Genomic DNA, 18,720 nt, shown 5'->3' on the forward strand with positions numbered 1-18,720 from the left:
ACCCTCCCTCCCCAAGGCTCAGGTTCAGACACACTGGACAGCAGAGGGGCTGGTGGGCTGCCCAGGCCAGAGCTGGCCCACGTGCCCACCCAGGCAGCAGAAAGTAAGTCTCTGGGGTGCAGGCATTCCGAGGCTGCTGAGTGAAAGCTCATGGGGAGTCAGGACCCTGAGCGCTGTCAGAGCAGCGTGTGGCCTGGTGTGTGGCCTGGCCAGCAACGGTCATGTTGTAAAGGGGAGAGTCCACTAAGACAGGCTGGGACCCGGGCCCTGTGCTGCATTGCTTGCTCCTGGACAAATGTTTCCATCAACAGAATACAAAGAAACTGTGAGGGACTCAAAATAACTGTGTGTAAGCACATTTGGGGGTTTCCCAGCTGGGGCTAGTGGTAAAGAACCCGCCTGCCAATGCAGGAGACTGAGAAATGTGGGTTCGATCCCTGGGTTGGGAAGATCCCTTGGAGAAGGGCATGCCAACCCACACCAGTATTCTTGCCTGGAGAATTCCATGGACAGAGGAGCCTGGGGGGCTACAGTCCATGGGGTTGCACAGAGTCAGACACAACTGAAGTGACAGCACAACATCCCTTTACACTTCTGGTAACATAGGAGATGGTTCACGCCTAAGAGTTTTAACACTGTTGACTCAGTGAATTCTTTGTGACATTTATTCAGGATTTTCAGACTGTATGGGAAGGAAAGCAAAGAGCCGGACATGACTGAAGCAACTTAGCACGCATGCACAGCTGGGACAAATTATGGACAAGATACAAAAAGACCGGAAAAACCCAACTGCCACTTCTGAGACCTGAGAGCAAAAACTGGGTGTCAGGAGAAAAAGCAGGGTACTGCACATATCCCCTGAGCACCGCACCACCAGAGGGGCAGGCAAACCACCTAACACGCCCTTCCGGCCGGACCCGCCCCTACCCTCACCCCGAGAGAGGAACGAGCTCGCCCCCCACCTCAGGGAGCACGCAAGGGACCTGTTTTCACTCCTTCCTGCTGCAGCAGGGGCCCCAGTAAAACCTGGCCGGAAGTGGTCTGTCCTCATCAATTTCTATTGACAAAGGAAGGTCAAGGGCCCCTGTTGGGCACAATGGGGAACCACCCCCCGGGGCACCCACAAACCAAGGCTAGAGACCAGGCACTAAGGGCAGGCCAGGGTGCTGCTTCTGGCACCAGAACGGAACATGCCAAGGAAGACTACAGCAAAGCAGTCATCAGGCTGGGCTGTGAAGTCACTAGGAGACTGTGGGCTCCGGGCACACGGCTGGACAGGGTACCACTGGGTGTCCCCACATACTCCAGCCTCCGACGGACCACAAAGCAGTAAACCGGAATGAAGAAAACAGCACCTCTTGGGCTAGAAAGAGAAGCCCCACTCCTTCTGCGGTGTCCTCTAGCGCCCTCTACTGGCAGCCTACCACCGTGCACACTGAAGAGACACGCATAAAGGGTCCCATCCACGGTTGCAGGGCGGGCACTGAAGAGTGCATTTGGAGCTCAGAGACCATGAATGGATCACGGGCACGCTCCATGCAATTGAAAGTATCTCTTACAGTTTACTTGGTTGCTTGACAGAATAATGGCTTCAGTGTTGGCCTCCTTAACCACTCGAAGATGCCAGAATTTCCCTTGTGTGATGTAAATGAAGCCATAGAAAGGAACCAACAAAGGAGTGGATCTATCACATACGAACTTCACTCTCTTCCCAGCTTCATGCTCAGCCCTAAAGACACTCCCTTCTTAAGACACTGAGTGAAGGGAGTATCTGCAAATTTGGAAAACTCTGTGACAAGAGCTGCCTGTTGGACTTTCCTAGTGGTCCCGTGGTTAAGAATCCACCTGCCAATGCAAGGGACACAGGTTTGATCCCTGGTCGAGGAAGGTCCCTGGACCACACCTCAGGGCAACTAAGCCCTATACCACAACTATTAAAGCCACCGCAGTAAGAAGCCAGAACCCACGGCAACGAAGAGTAGCCCCCACTAGCTGCAACTAGAAAACGCCCATGAACAGCAACGAAGACCTAGTGAGCCAAAAATAACATTTATTTTTTTAAAAAGATGCCTATTGATATGCTTCCTAATTTCAGTGGGGATGATGGGGTGGATTCATGGAGCAGAGGCCAAGTGATAGTGGCTTAACTGCCAAGTGCTAGTCGCTCAGTGGTGTCTAGCTCTTTGGGACCCCATGGACTAGAGACCACCAGGCTTCTCTGTCCATAGAATTCTCCAGGTTAGAATAGTGGAGTGGGTAGCCATTCTCTTTTCCAGGGCATCTTCCCAACCCAAGGATCAAACCCGGGTCTCCCACATTGCAGACACATTTTTTGCTGTCCGAGCCACCAAGATCACCATTTATAGCTGCAGGCAGCAGAGAAGTATTAAGCGATTCTTGGCTATCAAAGATTGTTTTCCCCAAGAATGAAACAGATAAGCAGCCTACTAAATATTGCTTGATATATCTAACAGGAAATCTTAACATCTGGTGGCCCAAAACCAGATTTGAGTCATTGTTACTGAACCAAAATTGAGTCCACCACTCACCTGCATGCAGTAAAGTCAATCTATCCACACTGGGTTGTGGCGAAGCAAAGTACCATGTTTATTGCAAGGCACCAGGCAAGGAGTCTAGGCAGCTAATGTTCTAAAGGCCTAAACTCCCCCAGTAGCTTTCAGGGAACAGTTTTTAAAGACAGGGTGAGGGAGACGGTTGTGGGATATATGATCAGCTTACCCCACAACCCTCTTACCAATCAGGACATTCTTCTGATTGGTTGGTGGTGAGGTAATCAGGAGTAACATCAACCTTCTAGTTCCAACTTGTCTGGGGTTTACATGCTTGTGGGCAGCATACAGTTAACTTTTCCACTTGCTGGGGCTTTCAGTATCTGCTAAACAGCTCAAAAACTTTGACTCATTGTTATCTATGGCCTCTGATGGGGAGCTAAAGGTCGTGCATTTGTTTAATAGACCCATGATTTGTCTCGCTTGATTGTTTTCCTTTAATTCTGCGTTTTCTCACTTCTCCAATTAAATTTACTCTTTGGAACCGGGGGAGGTCTAGGAAGCTAAAGTTTTTCTACAAATAAGAAGAAAGCAGAGAAAATGATTCTTTCAAAATGAAAAAAAAAAGCAGCAAGCAGAGGACATAGAAAGGACTATCCCAGGAAGGCCCCATGGAGTCCTGCTAGATTACTTCACCACAATGGATAGCCTTGCCTGTCGCCCATTTTCCAAATCTGAACTCATTGCTGGACTTCCCCAGTGGCTCAGATGATAAAGAATCTGCCTGCAATGTAGGTTCAATACCTGGGTTGGGAAGATCCCCTGGGGAAGGGAATGGTAACCCACTCCAATATTTTTGCCTGTCAATTTTTATCCATTGACAGAGGAGCCTGGTGGGCTACAGTCCACAGGGTCGCACAAAGTCAGATATGACTGAGTGACTAACACACACAGACTTATCCCCAGATTCAAAGTCTCTTGTTTTTCTGTTTTTAAAGGGGAGTATAGTTGATTTACAATATCATGTTAGTTTCAAGCATACTGTAGCTTCAAGTGTAGAGAATCCTCTCTATAAAGAAGGATCGTGATCTTTCCAACTAAACAAATCTGACAAACACAGCTGGTGAGTCATCTGTATTTAGCTCCCTATATGAGATAACGGCAATGAAAATTGCCCTGCCCAGGGAACGGCTCTTGGCCCAAATTGGATGCCCTGTTGGGTCTTAGATGATGATACCAGACCAAGTTCCTGCCCCAGACACTAACACAGGCTTTTCTAATTGATCCCTAGAAGAAGGGGAAGTCCTGAGCCCCAGAGCCCTAGGGTCAGGAATTGAGTCTGGACAGGCATGGAAGGTGATGGAAGGGTTGGATTGCTGTTGTTTAGTCATCAAATCATATCTGACTCTTTGTGATCCCAGAGACTGTAGCCCACCAGGCTCCTCTGTCCATGGGATTTTCCAGGCAAGAATACTAGAGTGGGTTACCACTTCCTTCTCCAGGGTATCTTCCCGACTCAGGGACCGAACCCATGGCTCCTGCATTGGCAGGTGGGTTCTTTACCACTGAGCCACCAGAAGGGGAAAATATATTGGCATAATGGCCAGAGTGGCTGGGACAGCTAGCTCACCTGGAGAAGTTAAAGTCTGAAGCAATGTATCCTCACTCTCTTTTCCATTCCCTTCCTTTATCTTACTTCCCCTGATGTAATAGCACAAATGCTTGCACATAAAAGATTTCATCATTCTTCCCTGCTTCTTCACAAAATAGCAATAGAGTTCTTCAAAAGCCACCATAGAACCATAAATAGCAATTGCTCACCTAAGGGATGCCGTTTTGCTTTGGCATCAACCAAATTACAATGCAATTGAAAAGAAACATGGTTACTGCTGTGACATACTGTGCAAGATAATTACTAAAATTATGCTGATATCATTTACTAGTATATACCAGAACTATAGGAGTTCCATATAATTTTTAAGATGTGTATATTATTAAATAATAATTGTTTACCCATACAATACAAAGTAAGAAGTTTTACCACCACTTATCTGACAATGCTTCCCATGTGATTTAACACACCAAATAAGCCTAATTAGTTTAATATTCCTCTCTCTGAGATGGAGAGACACATAATTTTAAGAGTTTTAGGCATCCTTTGGAAAACCTCAAAGTGGCTAAATGAACTTCATTTAGAATTTGATCTTTGGAAAGTCTGTCCAAATATCAAAAACATTCCATGCTCCCAATGCATGGGGCCTGGGTTCAATCCCTGGTCAGGGAACTAGATACCTCTTGCTGCAATATGTGAACTGTGAACTTCCTGATGTTCAAGCTGGTTTTAGAAATGGCAGAGGAACCAGAGATCAAATTGCCAACATCTGCTGGATCATAGAAAAAGCAAGAAAGTTCCAGAAAAACATCTATTTCTGCTTTATTGACTATGCCAAAGCCTTTGAGTGTGGATCACAATAAACTGTGGAAAATTCTGAAAGAGATGGGAATACCAGACCACCTGATCTGCCTCTTGAGAAATCTGTATGCAGGTCAGGAAGCAACAGTTAGAACTGGACATAGAACAACAGACTGGTTCCAAATAGGAAAAGGAGTTTGTCAACGCTGTATATTGTCACCCTGCTTATTTAACTTCTATGCAGAGTACATCATGAGAAACGCTGGAATGGAAGAAACACAAACTGGAATCAAGATTGCCGGGAGAAATATCAGTAACTTCAGATATGCAGATGACACCACCCTTATGGCAGAAAGTGAAGAGGAACTCAAAAGCCTTTTGATGAAAGTGAAAGAGGAGAGTGAAAAAGTTGGCTTAAAGCTTCTGAATATTGATTCAGAAAACGAAGATCATGGCATTCGGTCCCATCACTTCATGGGAAATAGATGGAGAAACAGTGCAGTGTCAGACTTTATTTTTCTGGGCTCTAAAATCACTGCAGATGGTGACTGCAGCCATGAAATTAAAAGACGCTTGCTCCTTGGAAGGAAAGTTATGACCAACCTAGATAGCATATTCAAAAGCAGAGACATTACTTTGCCAACAAAGGTTCGTCTAATCAAGGCTATGGTTTTTCCTGTGGTCATGTATGGATGTGAGAGTTGGACTGTGAAGAAGGCTGAGCGCCGAAGAATTGATGCTTTTGAACTGTGGTGTTGGAGAAGACTTTTGAGAGTCCCTTGGACTGCAAGGACATCCAACCAGTCCATTCTGAAGGAGATCAGCCCTGGGATTTCTTTGGAAGGAATGATGCTAAAGCTGAAACTCCAGTACTTTGGCCACCTCATGCGAAGAGTTGACTCATTGGAAAAGACTCTGATGCTGCGAGGGATTGGGGGCAGGAGGAGAAGGGGATGACAGAGGATGAGATGGCTGGATGGCATCATTGACTCGATGGACATGAGTCTGAGTGAACTCCAGGAGTTGGTGATAGACAGGGAGGCCTGGTGTGCTGCAATTCATGGGGTCGCAAAGAGTCAGACACAACTGAGCAACTGATCTGATCTGATCTGATCTGTTGCAACTAAGAGTTTGAATGCTATAACTAAGGATCCCACATGCTGCAAGATCAAAGATCCTGAGTGCTGTAACCTGGCCCTGCCAAACACATTAAAGAACCCAAGACAGGTACTTCCCCTGGTGATCCAATGGCTAAGACTCTGAGCTCCCAATGCAGGGGCCTGGGGTTTGATCCCTGGTCAGCTACTACAGATTCCGAGTTCCCCAACTAAGACCCTCACTCAGCAAAATTAAAAAAAAAAAAAAATTTAAAGACAAGCAAAACACAAACTGCATACATAAAGGTTAGCATCAAAAGAAACAAATGAACTGGTTCACAAATTAGGCAGAAGTCCAACTCTTTCCTCTCTCCAACAGGGTATCCCACTCAAAGACAAAACAAATTGGATTATTCCAGAGAAAAAGCCCCAAAAGGAGAAGAAATAGAGTTCCCAACTGTACGCACCCTCAGAGAGACTTATGGTTACTGTTTGGAGCCTGTCTGCTCCCAAATATTGATTCCTCGCTCCACCTGCCCAGCGCTGGAACAACCAGTGCGGCTTTGGGGAGTTTTGAAGGAAGAGCCTCAGGACAAGTGGTCTTGCCAGCTGCTAGGGCCTTACCCCCAAACTCCCCAACTGTTAGCTCGCCATGAGTGGCAAGGTAAGGCAGGCCAATAAATGGAGAGAGGAGTTGCTAGGACAAGGAACAGCGACTTTATTCAGAAAGCCACCAAACCAAGAAGATGGTGGACTCCAAAGATCCACCTTACCTGCGCTAGAATTCAGGCTTCTTTTATACTAAAAGGGGAGGGCGTGTAGCCAAACATTTCCGGTTCCGGTTAGCCTTCAGAAGGGGCTGTGCTAATTTCTTCTGCCTACACTCCTGCACAGGTGGGCCTGGTCAGGAGACTTCTTGTGAGCTAACCAAAGTATTTCAGCTTAATGCTCATTACCTAGGAGGCAGGGTTCCCAGAGATGGGCCATTGTGTATAATTTAAGCTTATAGGCAACATCCTTGAGGTGATTAACTTGCAATAGGGTACACAGGTTCTGCCCTATTACATCAGTTTTAATTTAATTTGCTATTTGACCTGTTCAGAATGACTGAATTATCAGAAACTTCATGGATGAACATTAGGACGCAGCAGCTGTTGGAAACGCAGCATCAGCACAGTCCCTGTCAGGTTATGCCCTGCTGCCTGAACAACCTCCCTAACACCACCCTCCCCCAGACCCTATCACAGCCGGCCACTTTCCAGCTCTGCAGCCCGACCTGCTCCCATGGTGCTCAGCGCCCGTGCGCGGTCTGGCCTCTCAACACAGTGCCACCCACTTCCCCACAGCCTCCTAGACCCACCCTTCCTCGCGGCCAAGTGTCAATAACCAGGATCCTCGCCGGGAAACCTTGGGTTCCAGCTACTCCCCCAGAGGCCTCCATTAGGGGGCTTTGCACCCAGCGGCGTCCGCAGCGCCCTCCGGGATAGCGAGCACCCCAGGGCTCCCTCACCCTGGGCTGTACACATCCCCGCCACCAACCGGGCTCAAGGGCCAGGGCAGGATCCCTGGTGGAGGGCGGGATGGTGGGGTGAGTGCACCTTCTGGGTACCCGGACTCGTAGCGCTAGAGGTGAGAGTGGGTGTCTTCCCGAGGGGCTCATCCGGTACCCAGCGCACGGCGCCCTAGTCTGCCTCACGTGGACACCCTCCCCCCAACCGTTTATCTTCATGCCCTGGCCTCCCTTTCAGTCCTCCACCCGGGCCCAGGACGCTGGAGCCCCCAGGGAAGCACTCGGTACTTCGGGGAAGCGAGGCCAGCACGCAGGTTGGCACGGATGTCCGGGGCTTGCGGGTCTTCTCAAGCAAAACCCATCTTTCTAGCATGAGTGAAAAAAGCCGGAGCGAGCAAAAGTATTGTGCCCCGTGTGAGGATCGAACTCACGACCTTCAGATTATGAGACTGACGCGCTACCTACTGCGCTAACGAGGCACCTACGAACAGCTTCCGGGAGTAGGATAATGAGGCTGTTGCGGCGGCCCAGCGCGCATGCTCAGAAAATCACAGCTTCATTTTTCTGCGTAGAGTTTCTGACCCAGGACATCGAAGTTCCCGCCCGGGCGCCTGCCTTACTTGAACCACCTACGCCTCTCTGGTCTTCTTCCGCCTGATGGTCTGGTTATCAATCAACAAACACTGCGGCTTATTGGACCCCCGGCGCTGAGTAGGGGAGACCCTGGGCCGCTAGATTCTTCCTACTCTTGTAAAGTCTTATTTTTGTAGAGTGCTTACAAAGCGTTTGCACAGTCGTGATCTCGTGAAAGACTTCTTGGTGTTCCTGGCCCGGTGCTGCGTGCTGTGATCACAGAGATATCCCCAGCCTCAATCAGTTGGAGTGGGGGCCCACAAGCATAATGATTTGAAAACATACAACACACGTACACTATTCCGGCCTCACCACAAACCCTCGATCTAGCCTGGTGCCCAGCCCCTTTTGACGCCCCAAGTTTCCGCCGCTGCTCGGAGCTCGGGCGGCTGAAACCACCCTTCTTAGAAGCGCCCACAGCATGGAAACGACACCTCGAGCCGCAGCCTCGGCATCTTGGAAGCCCTCTCCTCTCCTTTACCCCGAGCCCTTTATGTTAATTATCAGCTTATTTAAATACATTCATTGTTAAAGGCCGCTTTCTGTCCCTGTTATAAACGGAAAACAGGGGCTTATTTTTCTCTTAATACACATTAAAATAAATATTAAAATAAAAAACTCTTCCATGTAGAGTCCAAAATCATCCAGAGGGAAGCACACTTCAGATCTGTATATTTCCCTGTGTGTAAATTTTACATTTAAAAATGTATTCTAAGACTGAACTGCAGCCAACGACAGGCTAACAGAAGGGCTTTGCAGGAGTGATTACTGAAGATTCCAAGTTTGAAGAGTTTCAAAAGATAAGACCATCTGATGGACCGACGAGCCTAAGGACAGAGGTGGAGAAAGCCAGAGGCTGCAAGAGTCCTAAGCTGTTAACGTAGATCTGGGTGATGGGTATATGAATATTCACGGGATAAAAATTCTTTCAATGTTTCTGTTTATCTGAAATTTTTTCATTATGAAGTGTTGGAGAGGAATTTTTAAATCCCCCAGAACTGGGGAATGTTAAGGGGGAAACTGGTAACATGAGTGTAAGGAGGTGGCAAAAAATAATAAGAGTAGGCATCAGAATTCCCGGGAGTTGGGGAAGAGAACACTGGCGGCGGAGGGCTGGGGCGGGGGAAGGGGGCGGGGGTGGATCTCGCTACGTTTGAAGAAGCGACCCCTGGGAGTGTGGTCAGCTCCACGAAGGGTGGGCTTCTTAGAGCCTTATCTTGTCTCCACAGGGGGAGTCGCGCATGGAGTATGTTGCCTGGATCCCAGACCTCTTGGGCTGGATGTAACTTGGATAACTGGTAACTTGGATACCCAGTCCTGGGGATGCTTTCCCTACATCACGGTCCCCAGTGGGAAACCCACAATCTCCCAATCCTGGGGGAAGCTCTTCCCCCCCCCCCGCGAGAACCCGACAAAGCGGAGGGTGCTCGCCCTGGGTTTGGAGGAGAACAGAGGGCCAGGCAGAGGCCCAAACGAGAGACCCCGCCCCCAACACACACATACACACACACACACCTAGGAATCCAGGGACCTCCCGAGAACTGCACACTGGAGGTGTCACGGCGGTTTCACCCAGATCTCCAGACGCGAAGAGTGCGGACTGACCCTTACTGCCTCAAGGACGCTTGCTATCTGCCCAAACTTCTGCAGACAAGAAGCCACTGCAGCCGGTGGGGGGGGACCAGACGACTCGCTGCGCCCTGACTAAGTCCGACAGAAAGGACTCAAAGTTTGGTATTAACATGCCTGTCAGGGTCGCCAGCAGGCGGCGACCCCCAGGCTTGCCTAGTGATGGGTGACCTTGGGGGAGGATGGCGGGGGGTGAGAAAGAGGGGAGGCAGGGACCTAGGGGTGGGGTCCGGGGCTCTCGAAGCGAGCCCTTCCCACATCGAGGCCTTTACTAGGACTGTTCCCTCCGCCTGACACGGCTTTCCCCTCACTAGGCCCTTTTTCTGTGCGGACATCTCCTCGCCCTTCTTCAGCCAGGTCAGTGGTCACCTACTCTGAGCAACCTGATCCCTATTTCCTCCCAGGATCGCTTCTTTCTCCCCTACCTCCCCCGACTAAACTCGGCGGAGTCGAGGTTCCCTCCTCTCGGCTAGAAGCTTTCCCGCGGGCGGCTCTTTAACTCTGGGAACAACCTGGAGGGGTCAGTATCATTGTTGCCCTACGCGTACTGATGCGCAAACTCACAAAGATGTCACTCGGACCTGCAGCTTGTAGCTAAGGGAGGCAGAATTCTATCTCACAGCTCTCACCAGCGCTTCCCCCGCCCATAGCAGCAGCTTCCAGAAGGGTTTCCTCACGTGCACCTCCTAAAATAATCTTGAAAAGCATCTACATACTTCCTCGATTAATGCTAAATTGATATCTAAACGTTGTCGTAAATTCAGTTTCAAAGGATGTAACTTCCATTAAATGGTATATGCTGATTTTCTAAAAATGTTACTGCGTGTCAGATTTTTTTTTTTTTAAACAGGGGTCCAATGAAATTGAAATACCTTAGGGATCCCATACAAACCATAATCTATTTTAAATACACGTGAATAAGCTCTTCTTTAATATTTGTTGTTTACATTTATTCCAGTAGTCAAAACTGTGGTTTTTCCAGTAGTCTTTTATGGATGTGAGAGTTGGACTATAAAGAAAGCTGAGCACCAAAGAATTGATGCTTTTGAACTGTGGTGTTGGAGAATATTCTTGAGAGTCCCTTGGACTGCAAGATCAAACCAGTCAATCCTAAAGGAAATAATCCTGAATATTCATTGGAATATTGGACTGATGCTGAAGCTAAAGCTCCAATACTCTGGCCACCTATGTGAAGAACTGATTCACTGGAAAAGCCCCTGATGCTGGGAAAGATTGAAGGCAAGAGGAGAGGGGGATGACACAAGATAAGATGGTTGAATGGCATCTCCAACTTGATGGACATGAGTTTGAGCAAGCTCTAGGAGTTGGTGACAGACAGAGAAGCCTGGCATGCTGCAGTCCGTGGGGTCACAAAGAGTCGGACACGACTGAACTGAACTTAGATTTATTTTCACCCCAGAACTCATATTTCCATTCTACTCCTACCCCTGGAATGGTATTTTCATATAATACACAGTTTATGTTAGAATGTCTGTTACTGAGAACCCTAACATGCCTCTTAACAAAAATAAGTACATACATTGAAAATTTTGTTTCTTTTATGGATATAAGTCTCTGTGTCATATTTTTTTCTTAATTGACATCATTATTATTACTACACAATCAAAAATCATAAATATATTATGGATTTAAAGAATAAGTATTAAATGGAAAAATGGAAAATCTGAAACAAATATCCATGAGATGGATGCAGCTTTTAAATCCCATTTAATTCATGTTTGTGTGGATGGCTCTTTCCTTTTTCTAGAATGAGAAAATGAGCATTAATTCTGTTCCTATTTTTTATATTTACGGGTATAAATGTTGAGACACTGTTAACATGAAGACATGAAAAACGATGGGAAGACTTTTGTGTTAACACTAAAATTCAATTCCTTAACAGTTTCAAGTTATATTTTGAAAAATAACCTCTCCTCTATCTATTGTCTTGGTTATGTATGTCCTCTCAAGTTTTGATTTAGAAGCTGAAGTAATTAGTCATTAGAGTCCAAGTATTCCACTTCTAAACCCATGTTTTGAATCAACATTGCCTTTATTTGCAGCCCTGGAGTTTTTTCATGTCCAATAAAATCCTGGAGGTGGAGGAAGACCAGATGTGGAGGAGAGACAGGAAGGAAACCTTAGCCTGACCACTGACAGCAGCTCTTTCCCCAGATGATCAATTGTTGAACATCATCACATCGTACTCCTGGGGTACACGTCCAGGTGACAGTTGATGAGGCTTAGATTTGATCTGACAGGCAGCAGAGGCTGTTTAAACCTATTTTACAGGTATGTGTATGTGTGTGCTGAGAGGCAGGCTCAGGTCTGGCTAAGCAGAATAACTAACTGGAAACATGTTGCAAATTATTCTTTCCCTATGACCTGGATAGACCTGGGCAGGGAAACCACCTGGAAAGCCAGGAGACAATCCAGGCCTGGGGAAATAAAAACACATCCAGGGAACGGCTGCAGAGACCTCAGGGAGGGAGCCGAGTGGAGACACAGCCCGCAGGATCTTCCAGGACTTGTCTCTGGTTTACTGCCAAGAATAGAGAAGTGAAGGGTCACTCCAGATTCAGAGCAGCCGTGCCCAGAAATGGCCTGCCGCCACCACTGGGCAGGAAAACAGGAAAAGAGGGGCCTGTTTGTGGGGAACCCAGTAAATTCTGATTTTGCATAATTTTTATTACATAAATACCCCATGCTCATTATAAATCACACTCATACATAGTGTATCAGTCAGCTATTGCTGCGCTAGTGCTGCTTAACAAACTCTCCAAAATTTAATGACTTAAACGATGTAGTTTTCTTTTTAAATAGCTTCAATGAAATATAATTCATCTACCATACAATTTGGGACTTCCCACATGGAGCTAGTTGTAAAGAACCCCCCTGCCAGTGCAGGAGACATAAGAGACATAGGATTGATCCCTGGGTCAGGAAAATCCCCTGGAGGAGGAAATGGCAGCCCACTCCAGTATTCTTGCCTGGAGAATTCCATGGACAGAAGAGCCTGGTGGGTTACAGTCCAAAGGGTTGCAAAGAGTCAGACTCGACTGAATGACTGCACAACAAGAGGCTGAATGAGGAAAAGGATTATTGGGGAAGGAAGAAGGCTGGAGAGAAGGGACCGGTTTGGGGTGGAGGTGCTCTGGGAAGAGGCAGAGGTTTCCCAGGCCTGGCCCCTTCCCAGCCAGGGCTCCGTGACGTGGCAGGACCTGGCCGCGGGCCCACGGGTCTCATCTGGTTATTCTGGCTGTGATAAGCCAGAAGCCAGGGCGCAGCTAGCTGGGCAAGTCCAGGGAGGCTGAGAGAGGCTGAGTGCAGGGCCAGAGGAGGAAGTTTTCCTCAGACACACCCTGCAGGGAGCAGCCAGCTCGTCTCTGTCATCTGGTCCGGGCAGCACGGGGCCATGGCCCTTCCAGCTCCAGCTTTAACTGGACGGGTGGACAGCGCTGTGTGAGTCAGCCTGTTGCTGGAAGCGTCTGAGAGTCGTTGCTCTGAGCCACGCTGACACAGCAGCCAGGAGGAGGAAGGCCTCGCCCCTGACAGCTGGGTGTTCCCTGAGGGCCTCTGTTCTCTCCACACTGAGGCCAGTGGCAGCAGTTTTCTCTGTCTCCCGCTTAACAGCTTCTGTGGATCCCACTGTCCGAGAGATGAAGACGGAAGTCCTCTTGTCCCTTCCCCCATCCCTCCCACCCCACCCCTCGCAGGCTGACCTTTGGAGCTCAAGTCTTCCCACCACCACCACCCCCCACCCCCCACCCCCAGCCCCCAGCACACACTCAGTGTCTGTACCCCCAGGGCACCCATTCCCTCCCACCTCCCCCAGCTAATTCCACCAACCTGTGGTGACCTCAGAAAGGCTTCCTGACCCCAGGCTAAGTCAGCCTCCCTGCTCTGTATTCTGTTGCTCCCATGACCTTAACATTCATCCCGGTTCAATGTCATGACTCTCCTTTGCTATCTTTCCCACTGGACTGTAGGCAAGGCCATAGAGGAGGTCATGCTCTAAGCTGTGCTGAGCCCAGAATGGGCCCTTGAGCATTTGATGATGACATAAAAGGCTTCTCACATTCTACTGTACTGGCTTCTCTTTCCTTGAGGGCAGACGCCGCAGTGGATTCATTTCTAGATCTCCAAATTTTAGTCTGATCAGAGACCTAGTTCCGAAGATGTGCAGGTTCTGATTTCACTAACCGAGCAGGCCTTTCCATGACCTGGCTGGAAACGCACTCAGAGCCATCTCCCATGCTGCACATCCAGGGTGGGGAGGCCAGCAAGGTCCCCTAGCCAGAGGAGAGGGTTACAGCATTCACCTCGCAGGGCCCTCCACTCTGCATTCTGACAGGTGAGGTGTGGTGGCAGATGTGGTCCCAGCAGCCCTGGGGCCACAGGAGCTAAGCCTACCCCTTCCAGGTTCAGCCCTGGAACAGGGCAGTGGTTTTGCCCACAGTTCCAACAGGTGTAATGGCAATAGCAGAGGTCATGGTGTGTGTCTTGGCACCCCCAGCTATGTTGGGGTGCAGAGCCATGGGGCCACTTCATCACAGTGCTAATGGGTGTCATGAGTCTGACCCAAAGTAGTCAGGCATCCAGGGTTCTTACACTTTAACCCTTTCAAATCCTATCTCTAACATCTCTTCCTGCACCTGTATTTCAAACGTAGTATTTGTGCCTGAAATTGTACAACCACATTGTGGCAAAATTACGGTATCTGGCTCATAATTTAAAGCTTAGAGACTTCGACTAATTTAGGTGACAATCTGACGGCCAAAGGGTGAAAGTCTGGTTACAAGGGGGCATTTTCTGAGAGTGCGGCTTTTATTGCAGGGCCCCAAGTAAGGAGTCCAGGCAGCTAGTGGTTGTAAGACCCAAACTCCCCGGTGACTTTCAGGAAAAGGTTTTAAAAAAACACAATAGGGGAGAGGGGTTGCGGGGTGTGTGATCAGTTTGTGGACATTTTTCTGATTGGTTGGTGGTGAGGTAATCTGGAGTCAACATCATCAACTTTCTGGTTCCAGCTGGTCTGGGGTCTACGTGCGTGTGGGCATCATACCTGATGGGGGTTTCAGTATCTGCTAAACGACTCCAAGGACATGGCTCATAATATTATCTATAGCCCTTGAGGAGGCATTAGATGTCCTTGACTTTGTTCAATGGCTAAACTATGATTTGTCTTGCTTCACTGTTTTCCTTTGCTTTGCCTTTTATTACTTTTCAGGTTAAATTTATTCTCTGGAACTTGAGGAAGGCCTAGGAAGCTACAGATTTTCTGTAAACAAGAGGCGGGTGGAGGACATGGGGAGGTCTGCCTCAGGAAGGCCACATCGAGTCCTGCTTGGTTACACTTACACAACTGTATGTTGTTGTTTAGTTGCCAAGTTGTGTCTCATTCCTCTGCAACTCCAAGGACTGTGGTCCACCAGGCTTCTCTGTCCATGAGATTCTCTCAGCAAGAATACTGGAGTAGGTTACCATTTTCTTCTCCAGGGGATCTTCCCGACCATTTCCTTTGACCAGAGATCGAACCCAGGTCTCCTGCTGCTGCTGCTGCTGCTAAGTCACTTCAGTCGTGTCCAACTCTGTGCTACCCCATAGACGGCAGCCCACCAGGCTCCCCCGTCCCTGGGATTTTCCAGGCAAGAGTACTGGAGTGGGGTGCCATTGCCTTCTCCGAGGTCTCCTGCATTGGCAGGCAGATTCTTTACCACTGAGTCACCAGGGAAGTCCAAACCACTGTACACATTCCTCAAAACTCATAAAGCTGTGTAGTAACAAGGGCACATTTTATTGCATCTAAGGTATACCTTAATTTTTTAAAAAGCTTCTGCAAATTTATTAGCCAAAAAACAATGGGAGCTCTTGTGGTTCTTAAGCATGTCCGAATTCTTGGGCAAGGGAAAAAGTAGGAAATGGAAGGGAATGAAGGGCTTTGCTGCCGTGTTGCTTCTGTTCAGTCTCTAACTTGTGTCCAACTCCTTGTGACCCCATGAACTGTGGGCCCCTGGGAATTAAGTCATGGCTTTGCTGGGCACCAAGGATGGGAGACTGACAGGAGGCTGTTGGGAGGCTGATCCCGTGAAAGGCAGTGGTGGAAGGACCTGGAGAGGGGTGGGGTTTAGGGAACTGTCTGGACACCGTGTCCCATTTCCGCTCCCACCCTAGGCCCTGGCCTGCCACAGAAGCAGCAGCTGCTTGAGCCCCTTGCCTGCCTGGGCTGAGCTGATGATATGCAGCATGGATTGATTGGTGTTGACAGGGAGCTATTTACCCGTCTAATTAATTATGCCAACCAATTTTCAACTTAATTGCACTTCTTGGGTCACTGGGTAATGAGACTGTACAGATTTCATGCTGATGCAGGCCTTGACAGGGAGGTGGCAGAGGGAGGGTGGCGGCTGCCCCTTGAGTCAAACGGACACCCTGTCCCTCCAGGTTCCTGGGCCCAGAGCCCAGGCCCTCAGCCCCTGGGCCACCCCTCAGAAAGCTCTGGATTCCTGCTTGAGTAGCTTCTGCCTGTGTAAGCTGGCCTCTGCCCCGGGAGCCCTGAGCCGTTTATTCACCCAAGAAGCATTGATTAAATGCCTACTCTGTGCCAGCCCCAAAGTGGGAGAGGTGCTGGGGAGCCAGGAAGCTAAGTCATGTCTTGCCTGCCCCCCATCCCCCTCCTCAAATTGCTCACAGTAGGAAGGAGGAGATTTTCATTTACACCCACAGTTACCAGAATTCAGGTGCTGGTAGAAGTAAGGTCTTCAGAGATTAAACCCAATCTAAGCTTTGCCTTTGGGCCCTTGAGGAATTTCCTTAACCTTCCTAAGAGGAAATAGTAACCCACTCCGATATCCTTGCCTGGAAAATCCCATGGACAGAGGAACCTGGCAGGCTACTGTCCACGGGGTTGCGAAGAGTCAGACACGACTGAGTGACGAACACCCACCCAACGCCTCAGTTTTACAAACACATTGCAGGGCTGCGGCAGGATGCAGTATGTCATATAATATCAACCACATCCTAGATAATAGATGGGCACTGTCTTAGGCTGGAGAAGGGAGCAGAAACTGGGCAAGGCTGGACCACTCATATCACACAGGCCTTCTCTCTTAGATCTCACACCTTTTGAGGTTCATCCTGTGAAAGAGGCAGAGGGTGCTGTGCTCGCCATGGGGACCGGACCACCCACCTGTGGCTCCTGGCACTGCCGCCTCCCAGTCAGATGACCCTGTTAGTCAGGTAACTTCTGTGCTTCAGTTTCCTTCATCCATGAAGCAGAAATGGTCACAGCACTTACTCACAGGGCTGCTGTGACGACCGAATGAGTTAACACACGCAGAGCACGTAGAATAGCACCTAGTACTTAGGCCATGTTCCCTGAGTGTTCTGTGATTATATGGACAGAAAAGTCAAGTCCAGGGGGCCCTCTAAGTTACCTCCCCAGGCTCACATACGGTCACAGGCACAGTCTGAACCCAGCTGGGCCTGATTCCAAAGCATGGAAGCTTTTTGCTTTTGCACCACTCAAGGAATTAAGCGTCATGGGAAGATGAAGCAGTGTACCTATCATTAGACAAGACTGACTGAGGCAAGTTCTAGAAGCACCCTGCCGGCTCAAAGGAGAAGCAGTTAAGAACTGTCAGCAAAGGCTCCCTCCCATGGATGGGACTCAGGAAGAACTTGAACGCTGAGAAGGATTTGAATCAACCATGATGGTGGAAGCAAGGACTTCCCACTGAGGGGGCGGGCTGAGCAAAGACAGGGGACTGGATCTCCCACATGGGTGAGGGCCCTAGACCAGGGTTCCTCAGCCTTAGCACTATTTTTTTTTTTTTTTAAGACTTCTTTCAGGTGGATCATTTTTAAAGTCTTTATTGAATTTGTCACAATATTGCTTTGGTTTTATGTTTTGGTTTTTGGCCATGAGGCAGGTGGGATCTTAGCGCCCAGACCAGGGATTGAACCCACGCCCCCTGCATTGGAAGGCGAAGTCTTAATCACTGGATCGGCAGGGAAGTCCCTGGCTTTCTCCCTTACACACTTTCTGGAACTGAAAAGAAGATTTGGATTGTTCTAGTGGAAAAGGGTGGAGAAGGCAATGGCACCCCACTCCACTACTCTTGCCTGGAGAATCCCAGGGACGGGGGAGCCTGGTGGGCTGCAGTCCATGGGGTCGCACAGAGTCGGACACGACTGAAGCGACTTAGCAGCAGCAGCAGTGGAAAAGGGCAGGGGAAGGGAAGGGAGGGTGAAGGTTGGCAGAAAGCACATGGGCTTTGGAGGGACCATGCCAGGGACTCACTAGCTGGGCAAGTTACTCCACTTCTCTGAACCTTGCATTTCATGTCTATGAAGTGAGGCCTGATCCTCTGAGTGTCCCTTAGCACAGAGAGCCAGTGTGCAGGGAGGACTCAACGACAGCCAAGTGAAAGATGTCCGCACACATCACAGACATGCAGGGTCTCCAACACCAGGCTCAGGACTCAGTACTTGGTACTCAAGGGGCCAGGTAATTGAGAGCTTCTGAGCCTCGCAGTGAATCAGCTCAAATCCCATGGGTTATCATCCCCTCATCGGCCTGGGGACTGGACTTGGTGACACAGACTGGAGAACAGGCTGAGGACCCAGAGGAGATGGGGGAGGAGGGGAGGTTAGAGGAGAACGTGGGCAAAAGGTGAAGTCCACCTGCACGAGCAGGATCTGGAGGAAGGGTGAGGGTGTGGAGTCCAGTTGTTCCCACATGTGTGCTCAGTCGACTCTTTGTGACCCCATGGACTGTAGCCCGCCAAGCTCCTTTGTCCATGAGGATTCTCCAGGCAAGAGTACTGCAGCGCGTTTCCACGCCCTCCTCCAGGGCATCTCCCCAACCCGGGGATCCCAGCACTGACAGGTGGGTTCTTTGTCACCAGCGCCACCTGGGAAGATGGCCAT

At 49.2% G+C, this 18,720-nt stretch overlaps 1 long non-coding RNA gene and 1 other non-coding gene across 4 annotated transcripts in view; both read right to left on the bottom strand.

Moving 5' to 3' along the window:
- LOC112579206 overlaps positions 1-18,720 on the bottom strand; it is a 66,692-nt gene that overhangs the window by 44,549 nt on the left and 3,423 nt on the right. Inside the window, exon 1 of one of the 3 annotated variants that reach the window (XR_006545024.2) lies at positions 9,679-10,219. The exons of 1 other annotated variant lie outside the window; for it this stretch is intronic. This is a non-coding gene — a long non-coding RNA (uncharacterized LOC112579206). Of the gene's footprint in view, positions 1-2,549; positions 2,706-9,678; positions 10,220-18,720 lie in introns of those variants that run through there. One more of the 3 variants, XR_003103686.3, reaches the window with a different exon arrangement.
- TRNAM-CAU lies at positions 7,937-8,009 on the bottom strand. Its single transcript has one exon. It is a non-coding gene; the product is annotated as a tRNA-Met (tRNA).

This window comes from Bubalus bubalis, chromosome 15, assembly GCF_019923935.1.
Source record: "Bubalus bubalis isolate 160015118507 breed Murrah chromosome 15, NDDB_SH_1, whole genome shotgun sequence".
Lineage (NCBI taxonomy): Eukaryota > Metazoa > Chordata > Mammalia > Artiodactyla > Bovidae > Bubalus > Bubalus bubalis.